Source organism: Cygnus atratus, unplaced genomic scaffold (assembly GCF_013377495.2).
Source record: "Cygnus atratus isolate AKBS03 ecotype Queensland, Australia unplaced genomic scaffold, CAtr_DNAZoo_HiC_assembly HiC_scaffold_179, whole genome shotgun sequence".
NCBI lineage: Eukaryota > Metazoa > Chordata > Aves > Anseriformes > Anatidae > Cygnus > Cygnus atratus.
The window spans coordinates 7,699-26,867 of record NW_026109772.1 but is presented as its reverse complement, the minus strand read 5'-3'; the positions used below and the strand labels follow the sequence as shown (position 1 = coordinate 26,867).

General features: G+C 54.1%; 6 non-coding genes across 6 annotated transcripts; all 6 read right to left on the bottom strand.

Moving 5' to 3' along the window:
- Window positions 1-4,396: 4,396 nt before the first annotated feature.
- TRNAQ-CUG (transfer RNA glutamine (anticodon CUG)) lies at window positions 4,397-4,468 on the bottom strand. The gene has a single exon. It is a non-coding gene; the product is annotated as a tRNA-Gln (tRNA).
- Window positions 4,469-9,860: 5,392 nt separating this feature from the next.
- TRNAQ-CUG (transfer RNA glutamine (anticodon CUG)) lies at window positions 9,861-9,932 on the bottom strand. Its single transcript has one exon. It is a non-coding gene; the product is annotated as a tRNA-Gln (tRNA).
- A 1,111-nt stretch (window positions 9,933-11,043) lies between these two features.
- Window positions 11,044-11,115, bottom strand: TRNAG-UCC (transfer RNA glycine (anticodon UCC)). Its single transcript has one exon. It is a non-coding gene; the product is annotated as a tRNA-Gly (tRNA).
- A 429-nt stretch (window positions 11,116-11,544) lies between these two features.
- On the bottom strand, window positions 11,545-11,616 carry TRNAM-CAU (transfer RNA methionine (anticodon CAU)). Its single transcript has one exon. It is a non-coding gene; the product is annotated as a tRNA-Met (tRNA).
- Window positions 11,617-13,051: 1,435 nt separating this feature from the next.
- On the bottom strand, window positions 13,052-13,133 carry TRNAS-AGA (transfer RNA serine (anticodon AGA)). The gene has a single exon. It is a non-coding gene; the product is annotated as a tRNA-Ser (tRNA).
- A 5,396-nt stretch (window positions 13,134-18,529) lies between these two features.
- TRNAQ-CUG (transfer RNA glutamine (anticodon CUG)) lies at window positions 18,530-18,601 on the bottom strand. The gene has a single exon. It is a non-coding gene; the product is annotated as a tRNA-Gln (tRNA).
- Window positions 18,602-19,169: the final 568 nt, after the last annotated feature.

The following is a 19,169-nucleotide window of genomic DNA, read 5'->3' as shown; positions in this document are numbered from 1 at the left end:
TCTGGGGAGGCGGTTGGAGGGGTTGGAGTGGCTCACATCCAAAGGTCCTTTCAAGTCTAAGTCTCACAAGTCATATGGGCCGTGGACCAGCTGCACAAAGGTCATACCTTGGAAGTCAGGAGCTCAAGAATGTGCAAAAGCACCCATTGTTTCAGGAGTGGTACGAAGACCCTTGGAAATGCCTTTGGTGAAGAAAGAAGCACTTTGGGCAGAACGGGGTAGGAGCTCTCCCATTCCTGGAGTGACTGAGGCCAGGACACCAAGTCCACTGCTGTCTGCAGCTAGGTTACTCATGTTGGCCTGCAGTTCAGGGATTTTCCCAGCTCTTCCACGTCAGGATGACTGCCAGGTGCGCTGAGAGGCTGATTTGCCCTCATGCCATGAGCCTGTCCTCAAAAGCAGGCCAGCCAGACCTCTGGCCAATGGGATGAAGTTGCTGAGCAACACATGTAAATTTGATTGTGGGTCACCTTTAGTGAAGAATGTGGGCATCGCTTTGATCACACTGCTTAAAAAACAAAACAAAACACAACAACAACCAAGAACATACCCCAAAAGACAAAACAAGCAAATGCCGTGCGGAAGCAAAGAGAGAGAAACCAATTATACACTACTTCCCATTGGGAAGTTACGTTCGGCCACATCTTGGGAAGTGGGGTCTCAAAATGCATAGTGGTCGCATGGGTGGACAGATGTTTTCCTAATGAGAGCACCGCCTTCTCCTTTCTCTTGCCCAGCTTTTCTTGCTGAGTGTGACATCATATGGTACGGAATATCCCTTTGGTCGCTTCAGATCAGCTGCTCTGCCAAGGTCGCCTCCCCAGCTCTTGCCTACCGCCTGCCTACTGGCCTTAGGGTGGATTGGAGAGAGTTCTGATGGCACGTAAGCACTGCTCAGCAATAGACAAAACACTGGTGCCATATCAGTGCTGTTCTAGCTACAAGTGCAGAGCGCAACACTATATGGGCTGCTGTGGGGAAAGGTAACTCCTTCACAGCCAGACACCTTACACACACATCTCTATCTCATCTTGTTTATTCCCCATCCTGCGTGCATCAGTATACAGGTCCTTAAAAGAAGCACCCCATCCTTTCCGGAAAGGATATGTGGGATTTCTTCATAATGCTGCCTTGTAGGCACTTCCTTGCCTATATGCAAGTGCTTGAAGTGAGCTGCTTAAGCCCCAGTTGGGTGATTTTCCTATCCCTCCCTCCCACATCCTGATCCCTCCCTGTCACATCACCATGGGCAAAGAGAGAAGCAACGCTCACAAGCCGCCACAAGGAAATCGCCAGCTGTCCTTTGGAAAAAACAAGTCACATTGGGCATGGTGGAGTCCTGGAAGAGCTGCCAAGAGCCGGCGATCTCAGAGGGTTCCAGTGTTCACAAGGCAACGAGACAAGGCCCAGAACCCCCGGAGTTAAATGGGATATTTGGCCAGCCTAGAACAGAACCTCAGCCCAAACGATCTCCAGAGGGTCCTTCAGACCCCCCAAAATCTTGGGTGCACTACATCACATGGGACCCAGACCAGCCACACAAAGGCAATGCCTTGGGAGGCAGTAGCACAAGAATGCGTAAAAGCACCTGGTGTTTCAGGAAAGGTACAAAGCCCCTTGGAAACTCCCTTGGTGAGGAAGGCAGCACTTTAGGAGGAGTGAGACTAGGAGCTCTGCTATTCCTGGCACGCCTGAGGCCGAAAAACCATGTCCACTGCTGTCCGCAGCTGGGTGACTCATGTTTGCCTGCAGTTCAGGGATTTTCCCAGCTCTTCCACAACAATATGATTGCCATGTGTGCTGGGAGGCAGATCCCAAGACACTTTGTACTTCGAAACTCATGGAAGGGGCTGCTCCATCCCTGGCCCAGAACAAAGAGAAGCCAGGTTTTGACTCCATGCCGAAAGCCTCGCCTCAAAAGCAGGCCAGCCAGACCTCTGGCCAGTGGGACAAATGTGTTGAGCAAACCAGGTCAACTGGACAGTGGGTCAGCTTCAGGGAAGGACGCGGGCATCTCTTGGATCACGTTCCTATGCCTTGACCTGCTGCATTTCTGTGAAGGCCCGGAGGAAGGTCTCACTGCTTCAGAACTTTCATTGAACTTTGTCTTTGGGCTCTGTCAGAGCATGACGAGTGTCAGCAATGACCTTGTTGTCCTCTCCTCTGCCTTCAGGAGACTTCCTCTACTTCACAACACTCCATCCTTGCTGAAACATCTTGGAAACATGGGCCATGGCTCCTCCACATGTGCTGTCTTGATCTTCTACCTGACCTTACTCCACGGTCTCCTGCATGTCTGTGACGAACCACAGGGAGAAATGTCTCGCAGCATTAGCTCCAAGTCTCAGCACTGAATGCCCTTGTGCGGTGACTTCTCGAGTCCTCTGTGACTGAGTATCACCGTGACTGGTGCCCATGCTCACCGCAAAGTAGATGATACGTGAAACATGATACTCCAACTCCAACCAGTTTGTATGATGGAATCACACAATCCCGCACAGGTAGCCTAAGACCTCTGTCGTAATTGGCCTTAGGAGCCTGGGACACAGATACGTCAGTTCAATGTCGGGTGGTATGAGGCAGGAACAAAAGCTGTCAGATGAAAGAAGCAAGCTCTTAACCACCAACAAGGCCTCTGAAGGAAACAACTATGAGGTGTTCTGATGCTTCATGAGTAAGGAATGTTTCTGTTCCCATGGGGCTCTGGGATGCAGCATAAAAGACCATGCTCCTGCAGGCTCTGCATCCACTTCTCTTCTCTCTCCCTTTCCTTGAGGAACGAGGTAAGCCTGCGTTCACTCCAGCTCTCCCTGAGGGCCCCATTGCTGTCATGCTGGCCACTCAGTTTGGAACTTGGGCTGCCTCAGATTGGCGCTGCAATACAGATGTTTCGGGACTGTGACCTCTTTCCCTTTGGAAGGGGTGGATTTGGAGAGCTGGGGACTGTGGGGACCTCTCAAGCAGAGGGAGATTGATGGGGGTCAGCTGCAGGGATGTCTCTCTGCAAGAATTAGCACCTGAAAACAGATGGACTCTTACCAAATAGCCCCGTGCATCCTGTCCAATCTTCACTGCAGCGATTTCTGCTTTGGAGATGACAAAGGCTGATCTTGGGGTCTGTGTTCCCTCCCTGCTACTCTGTGTTTCAGCTTTGCCTCCCTCGACGAGAGATGTCTTGCTTCAGACCCTGTGTCCCATCCCCCTGCGGTGCCTCTGGCCCAACCCCACTTGCAAGCAGCTGCAGTGAGCCGTGTGTCGCCCGGTGCGCTGACTCGACGGTTGTCCATTGAGGCCTCCCCGGTCGTGGTGACCCTGCCGGGCCCCATCCTCACCTCTTTCCCTCAGAGCACCGCCGTGGGATCCTCTCTGTCAGCTGCTGTTGGCAGCTCCCTCAGCACTGGGGGGGTTCCCATCTCTTCTGGGGGCTCCCTTGGTCTGGGGGGGTCAGGGCTGTGTCTGCCTTCCCCACTCTGCCGCTTCAACTGCTGAAGCGCGTGGATCATCCCATTTGGGGCAGACATCCCTGAGACGGATGGGCCATTCTCTCTGCCTCCCTGAACCCTGCAAACGCTCTTCTTGGTCTCTGTACTGTGCCACTGCATTTCTACCTTCTCATTAAAGACCTTGTGCAGCATAGCTGGAGACTCGTGGTGGTCTGTTCTCTTCCTGCCTCCATTAGCTCCTCACGCCTCAAGGAAAGCATTGCAAGGAAAGCTTACCTGATTCTGCTGGAAAGAGAGGAGGGAGAACCTGCCTTCCCTCAGGGCAGCGAGCATGTCCCCAGGCAAGAGACAGACAAGATGTCCTGCAGAGACCCTGCCAAGCTCAACCACGCTGTGATTCTGTCGTGAATGATGGAAGGGGAGGCTGCGAGAGCAGGGACTGCTTAGCCTGCAGAAGAGAAGGCTCAGCGGGCATCTTATCCATGTGTCTAAATACCTGGCGAGGGTAGGCTGGGCAGGTGGGATAAAGGAGAGAGAGGCAGCCTCTTCTCAGTGGTGTCCCCTCGAGGTGACAAAATGCAGCGCACACCAGATTAAACCCACTAAATGCCACACACAGTAACTCTCTACTGCTGCAGGGAGGGTGGTCAAAGATGGTAATCAGGTGTTCATGGGTGTTGTGGAGTGTCCATCTTTGGAGATAACCAACATGCCACTGGCCATGGGTCTGAACAATGTCTTCTACTCGAGCGGGTGCCAGGGCTCAGTAAGGAAGAGGCACGGGCGTGGCGGTGTGGGGAGGGTGGGGCACGGGGCAGGAGGGTAATACAGAGGAGGAGGAGAGGCAAGCAGGAAGACTGAAGTGAAAGAAAGCAACAGAGCTCATAGGAAGGCACTGGGCTCGTAAGATGAAAGCACGGTGAGGAAAGGAGTCTGGGTGCCAAAAGCTGCAGAGGTCCCACTGAGATTTGAACTCAGATCGCTGGATTCAGAGTCCAGAGTGCTCACCATTACACCATGGGACCCTCTGGCCATGTGCTGTGTCCCTGCTGTGAGCAAGTGATGGAGCATAGCACGAGGTTCAACAAAGGGAAGAGCTGCCAGGATGACACAACACACCCTCCTATGGGTTGCACAACGTCGAATGCCTTCTTCCTCTGATGGCACTCAGGTGCCCTCTCTCCTGACATCCTAACTCTTTCCACTGGAAAAACAGCAGGCAAAACCTGCCCTCTCCCATGCCTGCGAGTCATTCCCCACTCTTGGTGCACTGCCACGGCTATATGGACGTCCCTGACCTCATTCCACAGCAACTACCATAAACAGGTGTGCAACGGAAAGACAGGAACTCTTAGAGAAACGAGTCTCCATCCTGGTGATCACCGGATGGACGTGAGGTTGGAGCCCTCGTACTGCTGGCAGGCAAAAATGGCTTCTACTGTTTGCTGTACGTTTTTGGAAGGGGAACGACGGGAATAGGTCGGGGCTCAGAGTAGCAAAGAAACATTGCCTGCAAAGGTGGCAGAGTGGTATCTCCTGAGTGCGGAGTGTGTATCTCCCTTCCTTCTTCCCAGGAATTGTTGCATCCACTTCCAGTTATATTCAGAAGGTCTAAAACATGCCGGAGTCTCAGAATAGTATGGCAGTGGCTCTGCGCGCAGCCTGGGGACACAGGGATGCCGAGATGTGCAGTCCTGGCTACGACTGTGCAAAAGAGTATTTCAAACCCAACCTCAGAGGAAAGAATGCTGTGCTCTGAACACTGGCGTTGTATACACCATTATAATCTTTGAAGCAACCCCACCTTTGACCAGCCAGCTCCACAGAGATGCCAAATACAGAGGAGGATGAAGAGAGCAAATTCAGTCATGTTGGTGTGACTTCAGAACACCCAGACAGGCCTATGAGACTTTGAGCCATAAAGGACAGCCATCCACCCGCTGCAGCACCAAACTGCTTCAGCATTTCTCTGCAGCACCCTCGTCATGGGGGTGCTCGTCCCTGGGAGAGAAACCAGGCAGCACCATGCTCTGGGGAGGCGGTTGGAGGGGTTGGAGTGGCTCACATCCAAAGGTCCTTTCAAGTCTAAGTCTCACAAGTCATATGGGCCGTGGACCAGCTGCACAAAGGTCATACCTTGGAAGTCAGGAGCTCAAGAATGTGCAAAAGCACCCATTGTTTCAGGAGTGGTACGAAGACCCTTGGAAATGCCTTTGGTGAAGAAAGAAGCACTTTGGGCAGAACGGGGTAGGAGCTCTCCCATTCCTGGAGTGACTGAGGCCAGGACACCAAGTCCACTGCTGTCTGCAGCTAGGTTACTCATGTTGGCCTGCAGTTCAGGGATTTTCCCAGCTCTTCCACGTCAGGATGACTGCCAGGTGCGCTGAGAGGCTGATTTGCCCTCATGCCATGAGCCTGTCCTCAAAAGCAGGCCAGCCAGACCTCTGGCCAATGGGATGAAGTTGCTGAGCAACACATGTAAATTTGATTGTGGGTCACCTTTAGTGAAGAATGTGGGCATCGCTTTGATCACACTGCTTAAAAAACAAAACAAAACACAACAACAACCAAGAACATACCCCAAAAGACAAAACAAGCAAATGCCGTGCGGAAGCAAAGAGAGAGAAACCAATTATACACTACTTCCCATTGGGAAGTTACGTTCGGCCACATCTTGGGAAGTGGGGTCTCAAAATGCATAGTGGTCGCATGGGTGGACAGATGTTTTCCTAATGAGAGCACCGCCTTCTCCTTTCTCTTGCCCAGCTTTTCTTGCTGAGTGTGACATCATATGGTACGGAATATCCCTTTGGTCGCTTCAGATCAGCTGCTCTGCCAAGGTCGCCTCCCCAGCTCTTGCCTACCGCCTGCCTACTGGCCTTAGGGTGGATTGGAGAGAGTTCTGATGGCACGTAAGCACTGCTCAGCAATAGACAAAACACTGGTGCCATATCAGTGCTGTTCTAGCTACAAGTGCAGAGCGCAACACTATATGGGCTGCTGTGGGGAAAGGTAACTCCTTCACAGCCAGACACCTTACACACACATCTCTATCTCATCTTGTTTATTCCCCATCCGTGCATCAGTATACAGGTCCTTAAAAGAAGCACCCCATCCTTTCCGGAAAGGATATGTGGGATTTCTTCATAATGCTGCCTTGTAGGCACTTCCTTGCCTATATGCAAGTGCTTGAAGTGAGCTGCTTAAGCCCCAGTTGGGTGATTTTCCTATCCCTCCCTCCCACATCCTGATCCCTCCCTGTCACATCACCATGGGCAAAGAGAGAAGCAACGCTCACAAGCCGCCACAAGGAAATCGCCAGCTGTCCTTTGGAAAAAACAAGTCACATTGGGCATGGTGGAGTCCTGGAAGAGCTGCCAAGAGCCGGCGATCTCAGAGGGTTCCAGTGTTCACAAGGCAACGAGACAAGGCCCAGAACCCCCGGAGTTAAATGGGATATTTGGCCAGCCTAGAACAGAACCTCAGCCCAAACGATCTCCAGAGGGTCCTTCAGACCCCCCAAAATCTTGGGTGCACTACATCACATGGGACCCAGACCAGCCACACAAAGGCAATCTTGGGAGGCAGTAGCACAAGAATGCGTAAAAGCACCTGGTGTTTCAGGAAAGGTACAAAGCCCCTTGGAAACTCCCTTGGTGAGGAAGGCAGCACTTTAGGAGGAGTGAGACTAGGAGCTCTGCTATTCCTGGCACGCCTGAGGCCGAAAAACCGTGTCCACTGCTGTCCGCAGCTGGGTGACTCATGTTTGCCTGCAGTTCAGGGATTTTCCCAGCTCTCCCACAACAATATGATTGCCATGTGTGCTGGGAGGCAGATCCCAAGACACTTTGTACTTCGAAACTCATGGAAGGGGCTGCTCCATCCCTGGCCCAGAACAAAGAGAAGCCAGGTTTTGACTCCATGCCGAAAGCCTCGCCTCAAAAGCAGGCCAGCCAGACCTCTGGCCAGTGGGACAAATGTGTTGAGCAAACCAGGTCAACTGGACAGTGGGTCAGCTTCAGGGAAGGACGCGGGCATCTCTTGGATCACGTTCCTATGCCTTGACCTGCTGCATTTCTGTGAAGGCCCGGAGGAAGGTCTCACTGCTTCAGAACTTTCATTGAACTTTGTCTTTGGGCTCTGTCAGAGCATGACGAGTGTCAGCAATGACCTTGTTGTCCTCTCCTCTGCCTTCAGGAGACTTCCTCTACTTCACAACTCTCCATCCTTGCTGAAACATCTTGGAAACATGGGCCATGGCTCCTCCACATGTGCTGCCTTGATCTTCTACCTGACCTTACTCCACGGTCTCCTGCATGTCTGTGACGAACCACAGGGAGAAATGTCTCGCAGCATTAGCTCCAATCTCAGCACTGAATGCCCTTGTGCGGTGACTTCTCGAGTCCTCTGTGACTGAGTATCACCGTGACTGGTGCCCATGCTCACCGCAAAGTAGATGATACGTGAAACATGATACTCCAACTCCAACCAGTTTGTATGATGGAATCACACAATCCCGCACAGGTAGCCTAAGACCTCTGTCGTAATTGGCCTTAGGAGCCTGGGACACAGATACTCAGTTCAATGTCGGGTGGTATGAGGCAGGAACAAAAGCTGTCAGATGAAAGAAGCAAGCTCTTAACCACCAACAAGGCCTCTGAAGGAAACAACTATGAGGTGTTCTGATGCTTCATGAGTAAGGAATGTTTCTGTTCCCATGGGGCTCTGGGATGCAGCATAAAAGACCATGCTCCTGCAGGCTCTGCATCCACTTCTCTTCTCTCTCCCTTTCCTTGAGGAACGAGGTAAGCCTGCGTTCACTCCAGCTCTCCCTGAGGGCCCCATTGCTGTCATGCTGGCCACTCAGTTTGGAACTTGGGCTGCCTCAGATTGGCGCTGCAATACAGATGTTTCGGGACTGTGACCTCTTTCCCTTTGGAAGGGGTGGATTTGGAGAGCTGGGGACTGTGGGGACCTCTCAAGCAGAGGGAGATTGATGGGGGTCAGCTGCAGGGATGTCTCTCTGCAAGAATTAGCACCTGAAAACAGATGGACTCTTACCAAATAGCCCCGTGCATCCTGTCCAATCTTCACTGCAGCGATTTCTGCTTTGGAGATGACAAAGGCTGATCTTGGGGTCTGTGTTCCCTCCCTGCTACTCTGTGTTTCAGCTTTGCCTCCCTCGACGAGAGATGTCTTGCTTCAGACCCTGTGTCCCATCCCCCTGCGGTGCCTCTGGCCCAACCCCACTTGCAAGCAGCTGCAGTGAGCCGTGTGTCGCCCGGTGCGCTGACTCGACGGTTGTCATTGAGGCCTCCCCGGTCGTGGTGACCCTGCCGGGCCCCATCCTCACCTCTTTCCCTCAGAGCACCGCCGTGGGATCCTCTCTGTCAGCTGCTGTTGGCAGCTCCCTCAGCACTGGGGGGGTTCCCATCTCTTCTGGGGGCTCCCTTGGTCTGGGGGGGTCAGGGCTGTGTCTGCCTTCCCCACTCTGCCGCTTCAACTGCTGAAGCGCGTGGATCATCCCATTTGGGGCAGACATCCCTGAGACGGATGGGCCATTCTCTCTGCCTCCCTGAACCCTGCAAACGCTCTTCTTGGTCTCTGTACTGTGCCACTGCATTTCTACCTTCTCATTAAAGACCTTGTGCAGCATAGCTGGAGACTCGTGGTGGTCTGTTCTCTTCCTGCCTCCATTAGCTCCTCACGCCTCAAGGAAAGCATTGCAAGGAAAGCTTACCTGATTCTGCTGGAAAGAGAGGAGGGAGAACCTGCCTTCCCTCAGGGCAGCGAGCATGTCCCCAGGCAAGAGACAGACAAGATGTCCTGCAGAGACCCTGCCAAGCTCAACCACGCTGTGATTCTGTCGTGAATGATGGAAGGGGAGGCTGCGAGAGCAGGGACTGCTTAGCCTGCAGAAGAGAAGGCTCAGCGGGCATCTTATCCATGTGTCTAAATACCTGGCGAGGGTAGGCTGGGCAGGTGGGATAAAGGAGAGAGAGGCAGCCTCTTCTCAGTGGTGTCCCCTCGAGGTGACAAAATGCAGCGCACACCAGATTAAACCCACTAAATGCCACACACAGTAACTCTCTACTGCTGCAGGGAGGGTGGTCAAAGATGGTAATCAGGTGTTCATGGGTGTTGTGGAGTGTCCGTCTTTGGAGATAACCAACATGCCACTGGCCATGGGTCTGAACAATGTCTTCTACTCGAGCGGGTGCCAGGGCTCAGTAAGGAAGAGGCACGGGCGTGGCGGTGTGGGGAGGGTGGGGCACGGGGCAGGAGGGTAATACAGAGGAGGAGGAGAGGCAAGCAGGAAGACTGAAGTGAAAGAAAGCAACAGAGCTCATAGGAAGGCACTGGGCTCGTAAGATGAAAGCACGGTGAGGAAAGGAGTCTGGGTGCCAAAAGCTGCAGAGGTCCCACTGAGATTTGAACTCAGATCGCTGGATTCAGAGTCCAGAGTGCTCACCATTACACCATGGGACCCTCTGGCCATGTGCTGTGTCCCTGCTGTGAGCAAGTGATGGAGCATAGCACGAGGTTCAACAAAGGGAAAGAGCTGCCAGGATGACACAACACACCCTCCTATGGGTTGCACAACGTCGAATGCCTTCTTCCTCTGATGGCACTCAGGTGCCCTCTCTCCTGACATCCTAACTCTTTCCACTGGAAAAACAGCAGGCAAAACCTGCCCTCTCCCATGCCTGCGAGTCATTCCCCACGCTTGGTGCACTGCCACGGCTATATGGACGTCCCTGACCTCATTCCACAGCAACTACCATAAACAGGTGTGCAACGGAAAGACAGGAACTCTTAGAGAAACGAGTCTCCATCCTGGTGATCACCGGATGGACGTGAGGTTGGAGCCCTCGTACTGCTGGCAGGCAAAAATGGCTTCTACTGTTTGCTGTACGTTTTTGGAAGGGGAACGACGGGAATAGGTTGGGGCTCAGAGTAGAAAGAAATTTGCCTGCAAAGGTGGCAGAGTGGTATCTCCTGAGTGCGGAGTGTGTATCTCCCTTCCTTCTTCCCAGGAACATTGTTGCATCCACTTCTATTCAGAAGGTCTTCAAAATGTCAGAGTCTCAGAATAGTATGGCAGTGGCTCTGCGCGCAGCCTGGGGACACAGGGATGCCGAGATGTGCAGTCCTGGCTACGACTGTGCAAAAGAGTATTTCAAGCCCAACCTCAGAGGAAAGATCATTCTGCTCTGACAATGGGCATTGTACACACTAGCATTCTCTCTGAAGCTGAAGAAACCTGAAATTTGACCAGCCAGCTCCACAGAGATGCCAAATACAGAGGATGAAGAAGAGAGTAAATTCAGTCAAGTTGGTGTGATTTCAGAACACCCAGACAGGCCTTTGAGCCATAAAGGACAGCCATCCACCTGCTGCAGCACCAAACTGCTTCAGCATTTCTCTGCAGCACCCTCGTCATGGGGGTGTCCTGGGAGAGAAACCAGGCAGCACCATGCTCTGGGGAGGCAAGGAAGGCTCGATGCCCCAGGGCACATGGCATTCAGATGTCAGGACAGAAATGGGGTGGTTTTGGACGACACACTGCTTCTGCAGCCTGGCTGAAGAAAAGCTGGGGTGCGTTGGCCGGGAATCGAACCCGGGTCAACTGCTTGGAAGGCAGCTATGCTCACCACTATACCACCAACGCATCTGTCTGCATGCCTCCCTGAGGCTCCTGCAGCTCACCAACTCAACGGCCTCCTCCTTCCAGCCACCCGCTTCTTCAGCCTGCGGGGGGCCCCTGCCAGTCTGTCTCATTCTGGAAGACAGGGATGAGGCACAGCTACCAGAAACACCTCTGTCTTCTCCGTCTTCTGCAAGGCCCGTTGCTGCCTCCCTGGCTGCTGCTGCTGGCGCTGCTCTCCATCGGCTCTGACGCAGGCTGCCCGTGCACGTGCTCTGCATGTGTAGCAGGGGGGGTGCAACCGTGACAGTGTCAGCATAGCTAGCAGAGCCGCCAGCGTATCCTGGGCAGAGTTGAGGGCTGTGGTATGTCTGCTGCTCCACGGCAGCCTGGCCTGAGAGGAAGGGCCGAGTGGCACAAAAGCTTGGGACAGGAGCCTGCAACTAAAGGCTGTAGCAGAGGATGGTTTCGATCCATCGACCTCTGGGTTATGGGCCCAGCACGCTTCCGCTGCGCCACTCTGCTCCCCCACAAGCCCCTCTCCCCCCACCTCACCCAGCCCTGCCTGGTGCGCCCTGACCCAAACCCGCAGCAATGGGGCGCCTGCCTGCCTGCTTTGTAGGCTGCCCACAACCTGCTCTCCACACAGCTCACCAGGGCCGCCACCATGCCCGCAAATCACGCTGCCCCGTGATGGGGGCTGTGCCCCCTGACAGACAGCGCCCTGCCCCTGCCTGTGCTGCGCTCCCCTGCGGAGCATGGCTCCTCCGACTGCGTGACTGCAGCCCAGCCCTCGCTGCTCCCTGACAGACACAGGGCTGTGCCCGCCACCGGGCAGGGGCCTGCCAGGCACACACGGAAAGCCCTCAGCCCCAGCCCTGAAGAGTCCTGGTAGAGCCTGTCATGGGGGGAGGAACGAGGTGGCCATGCTCAGGCCTGCATGTTTCTGCCTCTGCCTGCTGCTTCCCTGGCCTGTCTACATGCCCCGGCACACAGCAGCCAGACACACGAGATAAAGCTCAAACACGACACACAGGGCTGGCCATAGAAGGAGTGCTGCTGGAGACTGCCTGCCTTCTGCAGTGGGTATGGCTCAAGGCAGAGCCTTTGAGCTGTCCCTTAGCCCTTTGCGGCTCTGTGACCGTCAGTGGGACAACTGCAGGGGACAAGCCGGGTACCAGTATGGGCCTTACACACATTTTCCTTCTCAGGGCTCTCTCCTTGTGATAATACCTCAGGGTATTATCCCTTGTCCTATCCCTTCCCACTTCAGCAAACACAGCCAGGCTACCAGCATCAGCCCCTCTTCCTCCCAGGGCCTTTGCTGCCGGAGCAGCTGGCCATGGGACCAAAAGACGGCCTCTCCGAAGCCTCCTGCTCTTTTCTAGCACACGGGTCAGCACCTGAGACGCGGGGAGTAGTCTGATGGATGCCACAGTCCCCACCACACGTCCTTGTGCACTTGCTCTTCTTCCTCAGAGGAGAAGCAGACAGGATAGACCGCACCCCTCAGCATCTCAGCTTTATGCCAAATTTAGGAAAGACCCCTGGGAAAGGTTGTCCCTGTGTGTGCAAGGGCTGGGGAGGGAGGGGGTCAGCCGTTAGAACCCCTTGGCCTTCAGCCAAGATCCACGAGGATCCACTGCTCTCAGAGCTAGGAAGTGTCTTCCCTTTAGGGTGAGGCCACCCTGTTCACAGAAGGACTTCTTCTACAGCCCCTGGACATCAGTGGCCCTTTCTGTGTCCACTTCTTGCCTGACTGCTAAATGGGATCAGGATTACTTGTCCATTCAAGCAGTGTTGGGGCGGAGGCGAGGACAAGGACTCCCAGTGAGCAAGGGGGAGTTGCTGTGTTCTCTGGCAAGGCCCTGTGCAGCTGGGGGAACACGACTGTGCCTGGGGGCCTGCATCCATGCCAGCAGCACGGTCACTGCAGGCAGACCAAAAGGGGACTGCATGCCGTAGTTGGCAGGATTCGAACCTGCGCGGGGAAACCCCAATGGATTTCTAGTCCATCGCCTTCACCACTCGGCCACAACTACCTGCTCCAGCCAGCTCTGCTGGGATCGTCAAGTGCCCTGTGCAATGATGACCAGCTCCCTGGCACTCTCAAGGACAGGCTGCACCCAAAGCCAGTGCACAGAGGACCTGCACCATCAGCCCAAAACGGCACCTGCTGACAGGCTTCCTGGCCCCTTGACTGATGGAAACCCAGCGATAAGGATGCACCTACCAGCACCTTGGCCTCACACTGCCGTACGGCATACCCTGACACAGAGAATCGTATCTGATCACCTGCCATCTCTGCTGCTTCCACGGAAAATGCAAGGGCACCTGTGTGGAGACAGACACTGATGCTGGTAGCTGTGGGATGGGATATTAGTCATGGGATGCAGTCTTTCCCAAACTGATCCAATTTGGGCTTCCAACACAATGCCGTTTATCAAGAACCACCCCAACATGGGCCTTACAACAGGATGCAGTCCTTCAGGAACAGACTGCTCCAGACTGGGCCACCTGCAAGCTGCAGCTCCCACCAGACACCCTGCTTCACCAGGAGCTCCTCTCCTCGGATTGCAGTTCTGGCCCAGAGTCTGCTCCTCTGATGGCTAACAGTGGTCTGTAACGTCCTTCGGGCCATATCCACCTGCTCCACCATGGTCTTTTACACGGGCTGCAGGGGGACAGCTTGCTCCTCCACTGTCCTCGACGCAGGCCACAGGGCAACTTCTTCTCCAGACCTGGAGCATCTCCTTCCCTTCCTTCTTCATTGTACTTGGTGTCTGCAGGGTTGCTTCTCTCTACTTTTCCTCATTCCTCTCTCCCAGATGCTGTTGCACAGCGTGGTTTTTTTTCCCCTTTCTTAAATATGCTATCACAGAAGCACAACCAACACCGCTCATTGGCTCAGCTTTGGAGAGTGGTGGGTCTCTTTCTGAGACGCCTAAAACCAGCTATGCAGCAGCAATATTGCATTGTCAGTGTAGAGGTGGTGGCGTTTCTCTGCCATAAACTGTCACACAGTTTAGGAGTCAGTCCAACATAGCGTCACAGCATCAGGAGTCAACCCAACACTCCAGAGAAGCTTTGAAGCCGCAAGGCTAAGACAGAGTTGTGTTCTCCCTCTTCTGCTCCAAGGGCTGCAAATGAGCCTCATCCCTGTGACACTGGATCTCAGTCATTGCTCAGCACTCGGCCCATATCCTGTCATTTCTCGTTGACTCTCCAAGCGTTTTCCTGTGCACTGACACCGTGAGACTGTCTCAGCCTTCCCCTAGGGCTTTATGTCATAGAGCCCTCTGTAGCCAGCCAGCTGGGGCCCGTGCAGGACAGAAGGAAGCACCCTTGCTCCCCCACAAATAGGCTATGAAACAGCCCTGTCAGCCAAGTGGTTGGTTTTGCATTTCCACAGGCTCTGGAGGGAAGGAGGGAGTCAGGGGAAGAGTACACTTGTGCCTTGAGCCCCTTGGCAGGACGTTGAACGTGCAGAGCCAACGCTTGCTGGCACCTCCTTTGGTTGCTGCTGTGAAGGATTGCCTTGGCCTTAGGGAGAAGCGTTAGCAGTGTGCTGCCCCTGTGCCAGGGACTCTTCCTCCCTGTGCTCCCACGTACCCAAAGGTGCTGCAGTGGCCTGGCAGCAGCCCATGTTGCACGGAGGGCAAGTGTGCACCCCACAACCCTGCCTGGTGGAGGCTGAAGGTGGCAGGCTGGCTCTGGGAAGGTTCAGGGACGGGAGCAGGGCTGTGGACAGGAAGCAGGGCCAAGCAGTCTAAGGCACTGCATTCAGGTTGCAGTCTCCCGGCGAGGTGTGGGTTCCACTCCCACTCCTGAGCAGCTTCTTCCTCCTGCCCTTTGCCCAAATCCAGGGGAGTACGCTCAGGCCAAGCCATTCCTCCTGTACATGCTCCTCTGAGGGCTGTGCTCTTGGGCTTCCACACCTAAGGTGTCCCACCTCCTGGGGTAGGAGCTCATCTCAGAAAATGCCCTCACGCCTTTGATTCCCTGTGAAAATTCCTAATTAGGTCCATGGATCAAATATTGTCCTTGTGTTTGTTGGTTTTTTTATGGGTGGTGACGGTTATTCACAGGAGACAGGGCTGTTGTTTGAAAAGCTTTTCTAAGGCCTGTTCTTTCATCTAGGTGTGAAAGCCCACAGCTAATTCTAGGTTTCATCTCCATGAGCCAAGGGGTCTGAGCGTGCTAATTGGCACCACAGAGAGCATGAGGGCTGGGTACGTGCACTGAACACCACCTGCCCTGGTTATCCTTGCGTACCACTGACTAGAAAGCTCTCCTGTGCAGAAGTGCTGGAAGGACAAGGGGAAGTGTGTCCCAGCACACCGTTTCCTGCCAATCCTGGAGGGAGGCTTCATGTTTAATTGTGGTATTTATTTCCCCTCCATCTCCGGGCCTTGAGATCTGCTCAACACTGCTGACATCCTCTCTGCCACTTCCTTCCTGGTGGCCCACTTGAGGGCCTGGGAAGGTCAGCTGGGAGAGCCCCTGGCTGGCAGTGAAGTCCAGCATGCCAGCCCCTTCCCAGGTGAAAGCGTTCCTCTTTAGAACAAAAAAGCCAAAAAAGTTCCACACAAAGGCAATGCCTTGGGAGGCAGTAGCACAAGAATGCGTAAAAGCACCTGGTGTTTCAGGAAAGGTACAAAGCCCCTTGGAAACTCCCTTGGTGAGGAAGGCAGCACTTTAGGAGGAGTGAGACTAGGAGCTCTGCTATTCCTGGCACGCCTGAGGCCGAAAAACCATGTCCACTGCTGTCCGCAGCTGGGTGACTCATGTTTGCCTGCAGTTCAGGGATTTTCCCAGCTCTTCCACAACAATATGATTGCCATGTGTGCTGGGAGGCAGATCCCAAGACATTTTGTATTTCGAAACTCATAGAAGGGGCTGCTCCATCCGGCCCAGAACAAAGAGAAGCCAGGTTTTGACTCCAGTGCCTGAAAGCCTCGCCTCAAAAGCAGGCCAGCCAGACCTCTGGCCAGTGGGACAAATGTGTTGAGCAAACCAGGTCAATTGGACAGTGGGTCAGCTTCAGGGAAGGACGCGGGCATCTCTTGGATCACGTTCCTATGCCTTGACCTGCTGCATTTCTGTGAAGGCCCAGAGGGAGGTCTCACTGCTTCAGAACTTTCATTGAACTTTGTCTTTGGGCTCTGTCAGAGCATGACGAGTGTCAGCAATGACCTTGTTGTCCTCTGCTCTGCCTTCAGGAGACTTCCTCTACTTCACAACACTCCATCCTTGCTGAAACATCTTGGAAACATGGGCCATGGCTCCTCCACATGTGCTGTCTTGATCTTCTACCTGACCTTACTCCACGGTCTCCTGCATGTCTGTGACGAACCACAGGGAGAAATGTCTCGCAGCATTAGCTCCAATCTCAGCACTGAATGCCCTTGCGGTGACTTCTCGAGTCCTCTGTGACTGAGTATCACCGTGACTGGTGCCCATGCTCACCGCAAAGTAGATGATACGTGAAACATGATACTCCAACTCCAACCAGTTTGTATGATGGAATCACACAATCCCGCACAGGTAGCCTAAGACCTCTGTCGTAATTGGCCTTAGGAGCCTGGGACACAGATACGTCAGTTCAATGTCGGGTGGTATGAGGCAGGAACAAAAGCTGTCAGATGAAAGAAGCAAGCTCTTAACCACCAACAAGGCCTCTGAAGGAAACAACTATGAGGTGTTCTGATGCTTCATGAGTAAGGAATGTTTCTGTTCCCATGGGGCTCTGGGATGCAGCATAAAAGACCATGCTCCTGCAGGCTCTGCATCCACTTCTCTTCTCTCTCCCTTTCCTTGAGGAACGAGGTAAGCCTGCGTTCACTCCAGCTCTCCCTGAGGGCCCCATTGCTGTCATGCTGGCCACTCAGTTTGGAACTTGGGCTGCCTCAGACTGGCGCTGCAATACAGATGTTTCGGGACTGTGACCTCTTTCCCTTTGGAAGGGGTGGATTTGGAGAGCTGGGGACTGTGGGGACCTCTCAAGCAGAGGGAGATTGATGGGGGTTAGCTGCAGGGATGTCTCTCTGCAAGAATTAGCACCTGAAAACAGATGGACTCTTACCAAATAGCCCCGTGCATCCTGTCCAATCTTCACTGCAGCGATTTCTGCTTTGGAGATGACAAAGGCTGATCTTGGGGTCTGTGTTCCCTCCCTGCTACTCTGTGTTTCAGCTTTGCCTCCCTCGACGAGAGATGTCTTGCTTCAGACCCTGTGTCCCATCCCCCTGCGGTGCCTCTGGCCCAACCCCACTTGCAAGCAGCTGCAGTGAGCCGTGTGTCGCCCGGTGCGCTGACTCGACGGTTGCCATTGAGGCCTCCCCGGTCGTGGTGACCCTGCCGGGCCCCATCCTCACCTCTTTCCCTCAGAGCACCGCCGTGGGATCCTCTCTGTCAGCTGCTGTTGGCAGCTCCCTCAGCACTGGGGGGGTTCCCATCTCTTCTGGGGGCTCCCTTGGTCTGGGAGGGTCAGGGCTGTGTCTGCCTTCCCCACTCTGCCGCTTCAACTGCTGAAGCGCGTGGATCATCCCATTTGGGGCAGACATCCCTGAGACGGATGGGCCATTCTCTCTGCCTCCCTGAACCCTGCAAACGCTCTTCTTGGTCTCTGTACTGTGCCACTGCATTTCTACCTTCTCATTAAAGACCTTGTGCAGCATAGCTGGAGACTCGTGGTGGTCTGTTCTCTTCCTGCCTCCATTAGCTCCTCACGCCTCAAGGAAAGCATTGCAAGGAAAGCTTACCTGATTCTGCTGGAAAGAGAGGAGGGAGAACCTGCCTTCCCTCAGGGCAGCGAGCATGTCCCCAGGCAAGAGACAGACAAGATGTCCTGCAGAGACCCTGCCAAGCTCAACCACGCTGTGATTCTGTCGTGAATGATGGAAGGGGAGCTGCGAGAGCAGGGACTGCTTAGCCTGCAGAAGAGAAGGCTCAGCGGGCATCTTATCCATGTGTCTAAATACCTGGCGAGGGTAGGCTGGGCAGGTGGGATAAAGGAGAGAGAGGCAGCCTCTTCTCAGTGGTGTCCCCTCGAGGTGACAAAATGCAGCGCACACCAGATTAAACCCACTAAATGCCACACACAGTAACTCTCTACTGCTGCAGGGAGGGTGGTCAAAGATGGTAATCAGGTGTTCATGGGTGTTGTGGAGTGTCCGTCTTTGGAGATAACCAACATGCCACTGGCCATGGGTCTGAACAATGTCTTCTACTCGAGCGGGTGCCAGGGCTCAGTAAGGAAGAGGCACGGGCGTGGCGGTGTGGGGAGGGTGGGGCACGGGGCAGGAGGGTAATACAGAGGAGGAGGAGAGGCAAGCAGGAAGACTGAAGTGAAAGAAAGCAACAGAGCTCATAGGAAGGCACTGGGCTCGTAAGATGAAAGCACGGTGAAAAGGAGTCTGGGTGCCAAAAGCTGCAGAGGTCCCACTGAGATTTGAACTCAGATCGCTGGATTCAGAGTCCAGAGTGCTCACCATTACACCATGGGACCCTCTGGCCATGTGCTGTGTCCCTGCTGTGAGCAAGTGATGGAGCATAGCACGAGGTTCAACAAAGGGAAGAGCTGCCAGGATGACACAACACACCCTCCTATGGGTTGCACAACGTCGAATGCCTTCTTCCTCTGATGGCACTCAGGTGCCCTCTCTCCTGACATCCTAACTCTTTCCACTGGAAAAACAGCAGGCAAAACATGCCCCCTCCCATGCCTGCGAGTCATTCCCCACGCTTGGTGCACTGCCACGGCTATATGGACGTCCCTGACCTCATTCCACAGCAACTACCATAAACAGGTGTGCAACGGAAAGACAGGAACTCTTAGAGAAACGAGTCTCCATCCTGGTGATCACCGGATGGACGTGAGGTTGGAGCCCTCGTACTGCTGGCAGGCAAATGGCTTCTACTGTTTGCTGTACGTTTTTGGAAGGGGAACGACGGGAATAGGTTGGGGCTCAGAGTAGAAAGAAATTTGCCTGCAAAGGTGGCAGAGTGGTATCTCCTGAGTGCGGAGTGTGTATCTCCCTTCCTTCTTCCCAGGAACATTGTTGCATCCACTTCCA